The sequence below is a fragment of the Poromitra crassiceps genome (genome assembly GCF_964638095.1).
Source record: "Poromitra crassiceps genome assembly, chromosome: 5".
NCBI lineage: Eukaryota > Metazoa > Chordata > Actinopteri > Beryciformes > Melamphaidae > Poromitra > Poromitra crassiceps.
The window spans coordinates 12697694-12713771 of NC_139642.1; the positions used below are offsets into that span (position 1 = coordinate 12697694).

A 16078-nucleotide genomic window follows, 5' to 3' on the forward strand; every position below is an offset into this window, starting at 1 on the left:
TGACTGGACCCTGAAGTCAGCAGCTGTAGTGTGCAGACAGCTGGACTGTGGCTCTGCTGTTTCCACAGAAAAGAGAAAGACTTCCTCACAGAGATCTGTATGGAGGATCAGATCTTACTGTCTTCAGTCTGGCTCTACACTGAGGAAGTGTTTATACACACAGTCTGACTCTTCCTCTCTCAGCCTGCAGATCACCTGCTCAGGTAAAACCATCAATAACATCAACTATGACAGTAATGTTTCCAGTCTCTTCTTCCTCTGTCACAGTGACAGTCAGTGGTTTACATTAGACTGATCTGTCAACTTATCCAGGACAATGGCCTCCTAAAGGAAGAGAAGTGGGCTTGTTGCTGGAAGCTCACTGGTTCAAATCCCCTCTTTTCACTGTGGTGCCCTTCAGCAAGGCAGCTGCTCCTAACTGTCAACATGATGATGTATTACATGAGTCAAGGCAGCAGTTTGTCTCTGAGCTTTTTAATGTTGGTTCTTTTGGAAAACAATGAGAGTCTCTGAGTTCAAAGCTGCAGTAGAACAGACAGTAGCAGCTTCTGACTGTGGAAACACATCAGAGGATTTAGACTTTTCATCACAGATAATGGAGACAGAAAAATCATATTCTGGTGTTATCCTTTCAACAAATAACTACATCTAGATCACTATCTACCTGTCTGTCTATCTGTCTATCTGTCTGCCTGTCTGTCTCTCTGCCTGTCTGCCTGCCTGTCTGTCTGTCTGTCTTTCTCTCTGCCTGTCTGCCTGCCTGTCTGTCTGCCTGTCTGTCTGTCTGTCTGTCTGCCTGTCTGTCTCTCTGCCTGTCTGTCTGTCTGTCTGTCTGCCTGTCTGTCTGCCTGCCTGTCTGTCTGCCTGTCTGTCTGTCTGTCTGTCTGCCTGTCTGTCTCTCTGCCTGTCTGTCTGTCTGTCTGCCTGTCTGTCTGTCTGTCTGTCTGTCTGTCTGCCTGTCTTTCTTTCTTTCTGTCTGTCTGTCTGCCTTTCTCTCTTTCTGTCTGTCTGTCTGTCTGTCTGTCTGTCTGTCTCAATTTAATTCCAAATATGTCTAATTATCATGACAGTAAAGAAATGCGTGTTGTCAAAGCATCACAGTAGATCAGAGACAGACAAACTAAATCAATGCATAATAACCTTTAAATAACACCTCAAATGTCCCCCTTTCTTTGTAGTGGAAAGGTACATTTTAAGAACACATTTTCACATAGGTTTATCTCTGCTACTATAGGCCTATCATATCCAATCACAATCACTTTTATTGCCACAATATGCAAATATTACATACAAGGAATTTGTCTACTGTTTTTATGGGTGGTCAAAGGTCAAGGTTCAAGGTCACTGTCACCTAACGACCGCCCGTTTCATGCTCGTTAACGTGATCTCTCAGGAACCCCTTGAGGGAATTTCTTCAAAGTTGGCTCAAACATCCACCTGGACTCAAGGATGAACTAGATTATGGTGGACAAATGTCAAAGTTCAAGGTCACTGTTGTCCATCTGTTCCATCAAGGAAGGGGGCGGGGCTAGGTAAAAGCGGCCATAACTAGGGATAGGAAGATCGTAGAGAGTCGGTATTCGAGGGCTTGGTAGTGGGAGTGGGTAGGTGGTGTGGGTGTGGTGAGAGAAAGGGGCGGAGCTAGGGAAAATGGGCCATAGCTAGGTATCTGAAGGTTTTAGAGGGTCGGGGTTTGAGGGGTGGCTAGGGGGAGGTGGGTAGTGGGAAGGGGTGTGAAGGTCAAGGAAGGGGGTGGGGCTACAGAAAAGGAGCTGTAGCTCTGGATACGAAGGTCGTAGAGCAGGGATACTCAACTTGCTTTCCCCGCGGGCCACTTTCGTGAAATGATAGAAGGCCAGGGGCCAGTTAATAAACAAACAATATAAATTTTTCTGTAGCGGATTGTAGGTTTTTGGGGTGTCAGCCAGAGTTTAGTCTGACAATGTTGTGCACACCGGATAGTTAGGTTAAGTTAGTACATACATAAGTGCCTGGGTAGCAAGCAGACAGCGGTATTTGACAATTTAGCAGCTAAATCATAGATTATTGAAAGATATTCCATATTCCAGACTGAAATGCTATAACAGAAGTGGAGTATTGCCCAGAATGACATGAACATTTGGACACTTATTCAGCGGGTATCTTGCATGTTGCGTTCAGGTGCACTGTAAAAAAAAAATATATATATATATATATACCGTAAAACTTCAAATAAGGGCCCGGGCGTTTATTATGCTAAATTGATTCTGACCCCAGGCGGTTAAAGGAGACCAGGCGGCAATTGGAGTCAGGCGGTTATTTCTTTATTGCACGAAATCGACCCAGGCGATTATTATTTTTTGCACAGAATTTCTGGTCAGCAAAAACGAAAGTATCAAATTGCTTATTTAAACCAGTGAGATAGTACTTAGTACACACAAGAGGGTAGGTACAGGCAGTTTAAACCAGTGAGATAGTACTTAGTACACACAAGAGGGTAGGTACAGGCAGTTTAAACCAGTGAGATAGTACTTAGTACACACAAGAGGGTAGGTACAGGCAGTTTTGAACATGCCTAGTATTGTACTGCCTAGTATTGCCTTCATCATCATCATCATCATCATCCAACTACGTTATAGTATCAGTTCATTGCTCTCCTCTTCTCCCTCTGCCAAACAGCCATACCATATTTTAAACAAGTAACATTAGCCTACTACCACTCACACATTCAGTTGTTTGTGTTTCATTAGTCTCGCTGGCCAGCCTCGTCTCCCTTCCCTGAGTAGGGAGGGGAGGCTGGCTCATTGTAGAACGCACGCTAACGTTAGCTACCAAGCTAACGCTAATGAAACAGATAGTCAATGGAAACAGCACTGCAGCACTACTAGACAAACAAGCAGACTTACCAAATACGTAGACGCCAAGACAAGTTTCCAATACATGTCCGAATAAAATATAAAACTGTCTGACAGGGGGAAAAGAACATGACTGACTTCCGCCTGACTTCCTCCAAAACACACATCATTACCGTAAGTGACTGAATTCAGTCAACACAAAAACATACCGTAGGCCTAATGGGGGAGAAAAAACGTATTTATTCTAATAACCGCTCCCGGCTGTTAATGGAAGACCGGTGCTTATATGCAAAATTGAGTCTGACCCCCTGCGGTTATTGGAGACTCGGCGGCAATTGGGGAGAGGGCCCCTATTAGAAGTTTTACGGTATATATATATATTTTGTGTGTGTGTGTGTGTGTGTGTGCAATTCCATCGCGGGCCGCCAGTTGAGTATCACTGACGGGAGGGGTGTGATCAGTAAGGGGCGGGGCTAGGGGAAATGGGCTGTAGCTAGGGATAGAGAGTCGGGGTTCGAGGGGTGGATATGGGGGAGTGGTTTGGGGGATGTGGGTGGTTTTGGGGTAGGAGCATTTTCCATGTTGAAAACGATTCTCCATGTTGTTGAGGTACTCCCAAACTGCCTAAAGTGCCATAAGGCTGAATGACCACAGCACTGTGCTGTACCCAGGCTAACCTTGTGCTTCAAGGTATTTGTGCTTGTATGAGTCTGGACAGACATGGATGTAGACTGCTCAGTTGTTGGTGGAGGCATACAACCACGACACGGTATTTCTAGTTTGCTCCTGAAACCTGATAAAATCCTGAGCTTGAAAAGTTGAAGTCCAATTTTCACACTTAAAGTCATTCTGTGGACCAGCTTCGAACCTTTGGACCGGTTTTGAACCCTGGGCCATATGTTTGATCAAGATTTTCACATTAAAAACCCCTCCCTCTGTTGTGTGTGTGTGTGTGTGTGTGTGTGTGTGTGTGTGTGTGTGTGTGTGTGTGTGTGTGTGTGTGTGTGTGTGTGTGTGTGTGTGTGTGTGTGGGCGGGCAGGCGTGTGTGTCAGAGCATGTGTACGTCACTTTTGAGTGGGCAGAGTGATTGACAGCTGGCTGGGTGTGGCTCATCATCTCCCACTCTGTTTACAGATCTGGTTCAGCCAATCACCTCCCACTCTGTTTACAGATCTGCCGGTTCAGCCAATCATCTCCCTCTCTGTTTACAGATTTCCTGGTTCAGCCAGTCATCTCCCTCTCTCCCTCCATGGATGGGGTCTTTGAGGCCCAGCAGCAAGGGCTTCAGGTCTTCAGGGGCTCCAGCTTCACCATCAGCTGCTCCATCCAGCCACAGTACCCAGGAGGCTTCTTCCACCTCACCTCCACCGCCTCCAACACAGCACACAGCCACACCCAGCCAGCTGTCAATCACTCTGCCCACTTCCTGTTTCCTGCTGCAGGCCACGCCCACCAAGGGATCTACAGCTGTGTTTATCACATCTATGTTGTCTCTCGTAACTTCTCCTCTGAGAGCCAGCCCCTCTCTCTCACTGTTTTAGGTAACCTGAAGCATCATCTGAAGCTGAATCCAACAGGAATGTGTTAATCCATTTGATCATTTCAACAAGTCATGAGAGTTAATGAGAGAATCAGCAGCTTTACTTTATTCCTGAAAACTGATTTTCTGTAGATTTGTGGCTTTTGTCCAACAACATCTATATAATCTTTAGAGTGGATCAGATTACCCTATTCTCCAAGCCAGTGGTTCTCAAACTTCTTCATGCCAAGGACCCCAAAACTGGCACATATTGGACCATGGACCCCCATCCGATAATATGTTGTCCCAGGGTCCCCCATCTGATAAGATGTTGTCCCAGGGTCCCCCATCTGATAGGATTTTTGCTTTTAGATGTTTGATTACAGAAAGATTATGAAACTCATGATCAAAACAGTCCTACATTCTGTCATTGGCTTACTGGATGGAATTATAGTCAAAACAAATGATTCCCCTTTTTGCTGGGGTTCCCCTGGACATAGACATCTCAGAAGCAGCGCTGAAGCAGCACTTCACGGACGCTTCGAGCAGGAGCCTTGCCATTCACACCAGAAGCACTGTGTTTTGATCACGTCCGGTGCTGCCTTACCCCCACTCACAGCTTGCATTGACTTCATGCCTGGCTTCTTGGGTGCTGCACGCATGAAGAATAGAACAGAAGCTGAAACTATCGCTGCAGCACGCGTGCAGCGTAGCTGGTGTGATCGGTCTCGCCTGTTAACACGTTCACTGCCGTTGACGAGATATCTCGTCTTAAAAAAAAAAACGGTTGACTGCCGTTGACGAGATATCTCGTCTTAAAAAAAAAAAAAAAAAATTGACGGTGGGACGTCGATCAACCCCTTTTACATCTCATATTAAAATATGGGAGGTATTGAATGTGTATAATCTATTTTACCGACCCACTAAGTGGCGACAGTGCTCTCCAGATGAGAGAAAGCCAAGCAAAAACAGCCGCGTGAGGAAGCCATTCTCATGAAAATGGATTGGCGAAAACGCTTTCGCTTTCGCGCAGGGAGCTGGCGGTGGGGGATTGCAAATTTGCATAATAGATTACGGGTGGAACACACTTTGAAACACGCAGCATAAATAAGACCAGAATCGCAAAAGCTTCATCAAAGCTCTCAACCGAAACCCCAAGAAACGAGAAAGCCGATCCAGATCAAAGAGTGGCCGCCAGCAGACAGGCAGCAGCAGCAGCAGCAGCAACTCGCTTGTGACACGCCCGCTGCAGAGCCAGGGAGGCAGGAAGAGAACACACACGGAGGGAGGAGTTTGAAGGAGAGGGGGGTTTCCTGCTGTTATGGAGGAAATTACTGTTCAAAACTATTGTTTAGATGTCTGACGTCTTACTGATGCCAAAAATGAATGGTTAAAGTGACTGTTCTATCGAATTTCACAAAAAGGCATTTTTCTCAGCTTAAATTTTCAGACGCTGAAACCATGCTGTATTCAAGTGCTAATGCCTACATAACTACTAACTCTACAAACTAACTCTTTTAGACAGAGAAAGCACACATTCTATTAGTTCTTTTGAGATATTTTGTGTTCACAAAATCTTAGCAGAAAATAATCCTCGGCTGTTGAAAGATGAGCCAGAATCCTCAAAAAAAAACCTTGGCAGAAGCTACCTACAGTAAAAAAAAAACGGCTGGCAATGAATGTGTTAACAAGGACGCCGAAATGAAAGTGCCTCTGTGCTGCGTTGCTTCAGCGTGGCTTCTGCATATGGTGTGTTCAGGCTGTGAATCAAACTCTGGTCTCTGGTGTGAAGGGCACACATTTATGCTCCCAAACACACCCTTACTGGCCACCAGTTTATTTATTTTTATTTATTTGATAGGGATAATGTACATCTTACAGACAAGATGTAAACATGCAGGATTTAGCAACGATGCTCATTTCCATCCGTAGTCCCTGTACAGATGACAGAGAGAAAAGTGCAAACAGTCACACAATCAAAGAGGTAGAAGAATGCAAATACAGTCAATTAAAACACATTACATACCTGTAATTATACAAGGTAGAAAATACAATAAAAACACTTAGAAGTGGTCACAGTTCTGATCTGCCTTGGTAGATCGTTCCAGGCACCTACAATAATGCCTATATCACCCCCTGTTGATTACTGAACCTTCATACATTCCATGGGTTTGATACAAACTTATACTGCATTAGGCTACTTTTCATAGGTTAAAGTACGAACAGTGAATGAAGACATCCTGCTCTGTAGGAACTGAATTGAGATGTTAAAGTGACCTTCACTTAGTGATTTTAAGGGTTTTAGAGCAAACAAAATAGAAAAAGGAGCTTCTTGGATATTAGGATCATGTTTTAATTAAGAAGTAATGTACAAGTGTATTGGAAAAGTTTACTAACAATGTACATCTTCAAACAAAATCACGGGCAACAAAACGCAACGTGTTTCAAGCTCGCTGGTCTTCATCAGGCTGTATTAGCTGGGTGTGGGCTGCTGCACCCAGACAGAGTGCTCCTGCAGCGTGAATCGCTCTGGATACACACGCTCAACACAGTCGCTCCACACAGACTCAATGAGGAGTTTGACTTAACGTGTTTTCTATAAAGTGTTGTATTGTGTATCCACTCATGCTACACTATATCATGCCTGTCCCTAGTAGCCTAATAGGCTTTTTTCTCTTTTCCTTGGCTTTTTTCTCTTTTCCTTGTTACTTTTCTAAGTATGTCTTCTCTATGCTCTTGTTGATCACATGCTTCTGTGATTTTCTATATTTTGACGTCACCACTGCGTCAGACACTTCTTCCGTGTGCCACGTCACCTTACCTGTGGCACGTATGCTCTTTTATACAGGTGTGGCAGCCCCACACCCAGCTAATACAGCCTGACCAAGACCAGCGAGGTTGAAACGCGTTGCGTTTTGTTGCCTGTGATTTTGTTTGAAGATGTACATTGTTAGTCAACTTTTCCAGTGCACTTGTACATTACTTCTTAATTAAAACATGATCCTAATATCCAAGAAGCTCCTTTTTCTATTTTGTATTCTACTTGGCCTGCTGAGCTTTCTTGTCCCACTTGGTTGTATTCTCCAAGGGTTTTAGAGCAACATAAACTTGTTCTTTAATGTTCTCATGATGTCATGTGATCTAATAACTCTGATGTCATGTGATCTGATGTGATAACTCTGATGTCATGTGATCTGATGTGATGACTCTGATGTCATGTGATCTGGTGTGATGACTCTGATGTCATGTGATCTGATGTGATGACTCTGATGTCATGTGATCTGATGTGATGACTCTGATGTCATGTGATCTGATGTGATAACTCTGATGTCATGTGATCTGATTACTCTGATGTCATGTGATCTGATGTGATAACTGATGTCATGTGATCTGATGTGATGACTCTGATGTCATGTGATCTGGAAGTGATGACTCTGAATCTGTTTCAGCCTCTCTAACAGACATCATCATCAGGCATGTTGTCCTGCTGCTGATTCTGGTGCTGCTGATCACTGCCCTCTACTACTGTTTCTACTGCAAGGTACTGAACATCTTGATATCTACATCTTGATTCAGTAGAGATATATATACATACATACATATATATATACATACACGTGTGTGTGTGTGTGTGTGTGTGTGTGTGTGTGTGTGTGTGTGTGTGTGTGTGTGTGTGTGTGTGTGTGTATAAAACCCTTCACAACATGTCGCTGCTACACATTTTTGGTAATGAGCCAAAGAAGGTCAAAAATGAGTTTTGCAGGTATTTTGAGATTTTAAGTGTTTTGATTCTTCTTTTAGTGCAGCAGATAACTGAAAGAATCGTTCAAATTGTGAAAGAAGCGTAAAAATTGGCACAAATACTCTTAAAGGTCCACTCTTTTGAAAAAGTGGTCTGGCCACGCAAAAATTCAAGGTGGCGCCCATTTTTCAAGATGGCCGCCACCTAGCTCCTTAAATTATGTTTTCCCATAGAAATTGATTGAGTTTTCAGATTAAGGAGGTTTTTGGTGTTGTCTCTCATGTGTTAGACCATGCAGAAGCCATGCCAACCTGGAATTCCACCGTGGTGACCATTTTCCAAGATGGCTGCCATCTGGATTGTAAATCGAAAACATTCTCATATAATTTGATTGGGTTGTCCAATTTACGAGGATTCTGTGTTATTTTATGTTTTAGATTATGCAGAAACCAATTCTGCAATCAAAAATGATAACATATCATGAGAACAGGGTAGGTGATTGGCTCTAGCTGCCATTTCCACCAGTTGTCCGCAGTGGTCATAGACCATTTTTTCTAAAAAGGCTCCATGGTTAGGAGAGGTTTTTTGACTCTGTTTGGTCTGACCTCTCGCCCTCGACCTGTCCGGTTGGTAAAACCTGCCAGGAGTCGCCTCCCACCGGCATAGCACTCAGGGTTCAGTGAGGTACACAAGCTCCCTTACCAAGATTCAAGATTCAAGATTTTTATTGTCACTCCATGATACAAGTATCACGTGTGAAATTCTTGTGCTGTGGACTCCATTTACAACATAGTACAAATGTAAGGGCATATGAGTGCAAAAACAAGAGACACAACAAGCAATAAGGCAGTATAGTGATAAGACAAGTCAGAGACAGTGGCATATTCACTGCACATACAGTAGGTGCACATGTCATGTGCATACTTTAGACGTGCTTAAACATTTAAAATCGGCGTATTTGACATACAGGTGCAAATAGCATATTCCTTATTAAACATACAATTAAACTTGGCGTTTTAAATTCGGCGTATTTGACATACAGGTGCAAATAGCATATTCCTTATTAAGCATACAATTAAACATTAGACATACGTAATGGTAGCAGCTACAGTACGGTACAGTACGGCTACTACACTATTTGTGTATGTTAAGGAGTCTCGTGGCCTGCGAACCCTGTACCACGACAAGGTTAACAGTCACAAGGGAGTTTTTTTTTGTTATGTATTTGTTTTTTTGTGTTTTTTTGTGTTTTTTGTTTTCCCACATAAATACTAAACACTATTACAGTTAACAAATAAATACAAAGGGATGGGGAAATGAAAAACATGACTAGTAGCATAACTATGGTGCTGAACGGATAGCACTCCAGAAATAATAATTGAACAACTAGCCTAGTAGCCTACTACTGAATGTGGCTATATCTGGAGGCAACAGCATCACTGCAGCCACTGAATAATTACAAACAGAAAATATTAATCTTAGAGTAAAAGGCACAGGTGCTAACATCACAAAGTAACTTATCAACTGAAAATTATCTCACTAGTAAATACCGTAAAAAGATTCAAAACAACTACACAGAAAATGTGCTTCACTGTTCAATATAGGCTATGGAGTTCCTACTCACATTTGCAACTGCACAGTGCTGTGCAATTGAAACCTAATCTAAAGCATTTGCACCTTCCACGGCACCCTGATTTGCAGCCACACTTGGTGAGTTGTTGACAACTCTCTGCAAGTGGTGAATTGGCTGTCCAGTAGACCCGCCATTCTTCACCATCCTTCTCCCATCCCCAGTCAGCAGGACTCTCTGCTTCTGGCTGACACTGGGTTGACTGACCCCATATTTGGAACATTGGTTGCAAGCATGGTGTAGCTGTCATCATGAGGACTATGAAAAATTTGAGGTGATGAAAGGACTTCATTTTTTTTGTCTATCTGACAAAGACAACATTTCTTCCAATCAGTTTGCCTCTTGGCTAACATTGGATTTGCATTTGCCAATTTTTGAGATTGATTTCTACTATCCTTAGAAAGTGATACCGCACATTCAGGTATGGGATACAACTAGGTTCGGGTGACCTACACCTAGCCCGATCATTCATCCAGTGTCATTTAAATCCTGTGTGATCTGTACACCTTCCGGGTAAGTATACATGATTGAGTCATGTATAGTTATGTATATTACCCTTGGCTCGGCTCTCCCGCACTGGCACACCCTGTCAATTCAGGCGCGGCTATCTAACTACATCTACTAACTATTATTACTAGCTAATTGATTGGGGCCTGTTAGACAGCATTTGGGATACTAAATTAAGCTATACTATCATTATTAGTCGACAACTACAGTATTAGTAAAACTAGATCAGCTGACACTGAACCCCATGCTGAGTTTCACAGCAGTGATGTCACCAGTGTGCCCTGGTTGTGCACTGACATTCATTCTATTAAATTGTGTTTCTATGTTTTATAGATCACGAGATATCATCGCAACGAGTTTAACAGCGGCCATCTTGCACGCCATATTTGCTATAACATTAAACATAAAAGTAATGAAATGTGAGACTCATAACACATAGTTTAGACCAAAATGAATTGATTATATGATAATTACATGCCGTGATGCCGATATAGGACTTATTGGTACAACACCTAGAAGCCATCTTGGAAAATGGCGGCCATTTTGAATTTTTGCGTGGCCAGACCACTTTTTCAAAAGAGTGGACCTTTAAGAGTATTTGTGCCAAATTTCATGCTTCTTTCACAATTTGAACGATTCTTTTGATATATGCAATTATCTGCTGCACTATTTGTAGTACATCATGATGAATAATTATTTTCACCAAACTAAAAGGAAAGTTTTTATTTTTATGGTTTTGGTGGAATGTCACTTTATAAAATATGCAATTTTTCTCATGTTTTTTAGACACATAACAGATTAAAATAACTTTTGATCTGAGAGAGCTATCTCAGTCATTCAAAAAGTTCTATATAGGGGAGAGTTTCTAATTTATGGAAATATCAAAAAATGTGAAGGGTTTATATATACGGTATATGTAATGTATATGCACGCACACATACATACATAGACAGAGATACATCCATATTATGCTAAGATGGCTGTTGTCATGTCTCTCCAGGACACCAGGAGGCAGACACCAGACAGACGGGAGAACATTAAACTGGGCAACCTGGGTGGTTCCAGTGCTGAAGGCAGGAAGAGAGGCAGGAGCCCGGGGAACAGAGTGGGATCTTCCAGATAGATGGCTCAGCTTTCACACAGCCAGCTGTTAGTTCAGGTCCATTCATTGTCACAGTCATATATATCTACAATATGAGGTGTGGAAGAGCTGGAGAAGCCTTCAGGAATTGTGAATAAGAAAGAGACACAAGAGGCACACATTTATATTAATCAGGGTCCAATTCAGAAACTGAAGAACACACAACAGGAAACATAATCTCTATAAATAAATGAGTAAAAACAGGGAGTACAGAGCAAAACAAACATGTCAACAGTGATGTGTCATATTGGTAAACCATATAGCCTAATATATAGTGACATACATGTGTCATTTATGCTGGGGTCTCTGGGGACATGGCCCCATCACTTTTGGAAATGGCCGATTTTGTCCCCTTCACTTTTGAAAAGCATAATTAGATTAAAAAACATCTAAAAATAGCTTGCAGCAATAAATGGGAACTAACAAATGACGCTTTGAGAAAAGGTTTATTTTCCACAATGAGAAAACATCCAATGCAATGTAAATATAGAAAGATGCATTGTCCAAGAAAAAGTTATGTTATTCCTTCAGTTGTTTGTACTTTGTCATATTTTAGGGCAGTGATATTAGATAGGTAGTTCTGTCTGTGCTGACTGACATGCACTGCTGCTTTCTACAGTAGATGTGATATTAGCATTATTTGATTGACATGGTGTTGTAGCTGTAGATGTGATGTATATGGATGACTGTACTTGTGCGGTTGACGTGTGTTTTATACGAGTATTTTATATCGTCGACTGTAGAAGCCTATATGTCCTTTTAATGTGCCATTATGCATTTGTTTTCTCACTGTAATGATCTACTCTGACCTTATAAGCTACTGATCCTCCATCACAAAATGACATCTGAAAGGAGGTGTTCTAGTCTCACTGTCTAAATAAAGGAAGCCTGTTGATTGTTGCCTGCCTGCTGCACAGGCAGACGTGTGACTTTCATGTCACACTGTGCAAACTGTGCAGGTGGTGATCTGTTGAAAACATCTCACCTCTGCTGAAGTTAGACCACAGAGTTGACTCATCATCTAGGTGACAACTCAAACTCCCACCATGTTGTTTGACCTTAATGTTGAAGACATCTCAGCACTTACAGTATGTCCCAACCGCTTTTCAACACAAAGTAACCCCTTGTATCCTAACCACCATGAGAGAGGATTTTAGCAATTTAGTAATTTTGCTTGGCTTCAAACTGATATATTGTTTTTATTATAATATATTGATTTTTTTTTAGATTGGCCAGAGCTGGTTTGTTTCTCTTTTTAAATCTCTGTACAATAGAACATTATGTGCTTCAAATGTATTGCAAGATGTGTAAGCGCATTTTTGTGACATGTTAAGCTTCAGTCAGCCGACTTGGGGAAGAAAAGCAAAACTTGTGAAAATATTTTAAAGAGTTTATCGTTCATCTTCATTAGTGTTTGGGCTGTGATGTCCCCATCCTCCATCGACTTTATCACATAGAAGAGGAGAGAGGAGGGGAGATGAGAGGAGAGGAGACGTCTGCTGGTTTTGGTCAGCTAAACACATCTACAGTACATCACTCACTTGTATATTGCTTTATTTTGTTATTATTCGTTTTATTTAGCTACTTATCACTTACATCCTGTAAACACCTTGTGTTACTTCAACTTTTGGTTTGAATTTAGTTTGTGTGGTCCGATCTTGATGAGCTCAGGGCCCAAGAAACCCATTTAAGTGTGGAGAGCAGGGTCAAATAATAATATTAAAGAGAAAAAGGGTTTGAGGGAAATGAAGAGTCCGTCCTGCTGAGTGTGTCGCAGCCTTTCTGCAGTGGAGGAAGTCTGTCTTTACCGGGCGTACTATTTAAAGAAAAGTGGTTTTGTTGTCAGTGTGTAGGATTTCCACAGTTTGAGTTCAATGTTTTTGATGGATGGACCAAAGATTACCTGCTTCACAAATCCAGTTTGGATCAAACTCTGAAGAAATGTAGAAATGTATTGCAGGCAGCTTCTGATTTGGAAATGGCAGAGGTTCACGTTGTGATTTAGATTTATTTTCAATAATTTTTTCTGTTCATCTCTAATGTCCAACCACACATGTAAGGAAATAAAAGTTCAGTGACAGCAAAGTCTGACTGTGGAGAATTCTGTTTATTTCTTAGCCATAAATCTTGTATGCGTAAACAACAATGTAAAAACGTAATTACAAAGTAAGTATAATACAAACAAAAACTACTAAAATGATGAATGTGGGCCTTGTATTTCTCAACCTGCTGTAGTACTGTCTTGAAATTAGCCTCTTGGGCTACAAAAATGCCTGCTGCTATCCACACAACATACCATGTACTAATATTTAATACAGCCATTTTAATATTTTAGCATATATGTTAGTGTTATGTTTTAGATACACTTATTACTCATCTATAGGCTGACTGGCTGAGGATAATCCCACTGCTATTGGCATATATGTAGGCTACACACACACACACACACACACACACACACACACACACACACACACACACACACACACACACACACACACACACACACACACACACACACACAGACACACACACACACACACACACACACACACAGAGTCCATCAGGTGATGTGTCCACTATTAGCAGTTTTAGTCCAAAAAGTACCACACAGACAGAATACCTTAAATGTGACAAAACATCTTCAGAATGCATATTCCATCCATAATGACACATGACAAACAAGTTCAAGTTCAGTTCAAGTTCAAGTTCAAGCATGCATGTAGTTAAGAATAAATAAAAATCAAAGTAAAACATCAAGGACCTTGATTGTGACACCCAATGACCGATAATGTGCAAGGTAAACAAGTTAAGGGACCAATTTTAATATCTAAACTTAACATATTTTACAAATCATTTAACAGCGCTGGGTTTGGTTATTAAGTGTATATAAAAACAGGATATGCGTTCTAGTTACCCTGGCTTTTTGTTGGAAAGCATCACCCTCTGGTGGTGGAAAATGGTCACTGCTGATGTGTTTTTCTGCATAGCAGGGCCAAATCCAGACAATTTTTCTGTTGTTCTGACCATTAAAAAAAGAGTACTTACACTTAAATCTGCCATGAAAGTTGTATGTGTCACTTTCTGGAATCACTGTCTACATTTGCAAACTGGAAGAATTCCCCTGCTGTCCAGTGGGGCTGGGCAATATAACGATATATCGATATTGTGAGTGATATGAGATTAGATATCGTCTTAGATTTTGGATATTGTGATATGGCGTAAGTGTTGTCCTTTCCTGGTTTTAATAATAATAATAATAAATTATTGGGTTTATATAGCGCCTTTTTAGATACTCAAAGCGCTTCACATATCCACCACCGATGTGTAGCACGCACAGGCTGCAATACATTAAAATTACATCATTTGTCAGACTTTTCTTTTATTTGCCTTTACCCATGAGTCATTATATCCCTATTACTGATGATTATTGATCAAAATTCTCACTGTAAATATTTTGTGAAAGCACCAATAGTCATCCCAACAATAATTTTCCAATTACGGTGTATTTGCTCAAAATATTGTGATATATGATTCTGTCCATTTCCAGTCCTGAAACTCACTCTGTAACTGGTGGTGAGCAGACTATGGTTGTAGCCGACTATGGAGATTTTTTCTTTTTTACAGTGCAAGTCTGATCTTGTCTTATCTTTGTAGCAGAAGACGACGGGGAAAACAATCCAAACATCAATGCACAAATGTATGTATATAATACATACATATACACAAATGTATATATATATGTATATATATATATATATATACCGTATATATATATATATATATATATATATTCGGTTTCACACATTACAAGCTGCGACCAAACTTGGTGTTACACCCAATATAGCAAAGACACAGGTGGTGATCAAGATCCACTCCAAAGACAGCAACCCGTATCCTCCTGCACAGCACTGTCCAGACTGAGGAGGGAGAAGCATTCACATAGTAGGGGGAATTAAGGGAAAAATCGTTACGCGGTGGATACAAGCATGAAATTTGGCACATATGTCCCTTAGGTCATCCTAAAACATCCTAGAAGGGGTGCCCAAAAAAATCTTAAACAGGAAGTGAGTTATGTACAAAATTCAAAATGGCCACCTAAACTGTTGACCGTTGACTCAAAAGACACCAAAATAATCTCCAAAAAGCATAAAATTTGGAACACATGTCCTTTGGGTCATCCTAAGACATCCTAGAAGGGGTGCCCGAAAAATATTAAACAGGAAGTGAATTATTGGCAAAATTGAAAATGGCCACCTACAGTGTTGGCGATTGACTCAAAAAGGCTAAAGAATCTCATAAAGGCATAAGATTTGACACATATGTCCCTTGGGTCATCCTAAAACATCCTAGAAGGGGTGCCCAAAAAAATCTTAAACAGGAAGTGAGTTATTGACACAATTCAAAATGGCCACCTAAACTGTTGACCGTTGACTCAAAAGACACCAAAATAATCTCCAAAAAGCATAGAATTTGGAACACATGTCCCTTGGGTCATCTTGAGATAGCCTAGAAGGGGTGCCCAAACAAATCTTATACAGGAAGTAAATTATTGACACAATTGAAAATGGTCCGCCTACAGTGTTGGCGATTGACTCAAAAAGCCTAAAGAATCTCATAAAGGCATAAAATGTTATACAAATGTCTCGTGGGTGATCTTAACACATCCTACAAGGGGTGGCCAAAAAGTTTTAAACAGGAAGT

General features: G+C 41.2%; 1 long non-coding RNA gene across 1 annotated transcript; it reads left to right on the plus strand.

The window, feature by feature from the left end:
- Positions 1-4228: 4228 nt before the first annotated feature.
- On the plus strand, positions 4229-11361 carry LOC310776803. The gene is made up of 3 exons (XR_014552707.1): positions 4229-4376; positions 7804-7895; positions 11234-11361. It is a non-coding gene; the product is annotated as an uncharacterized lncRNA (long non-coding RNA).
- Positions 11362-16078: the final 4717 nt, after the last annotated feature.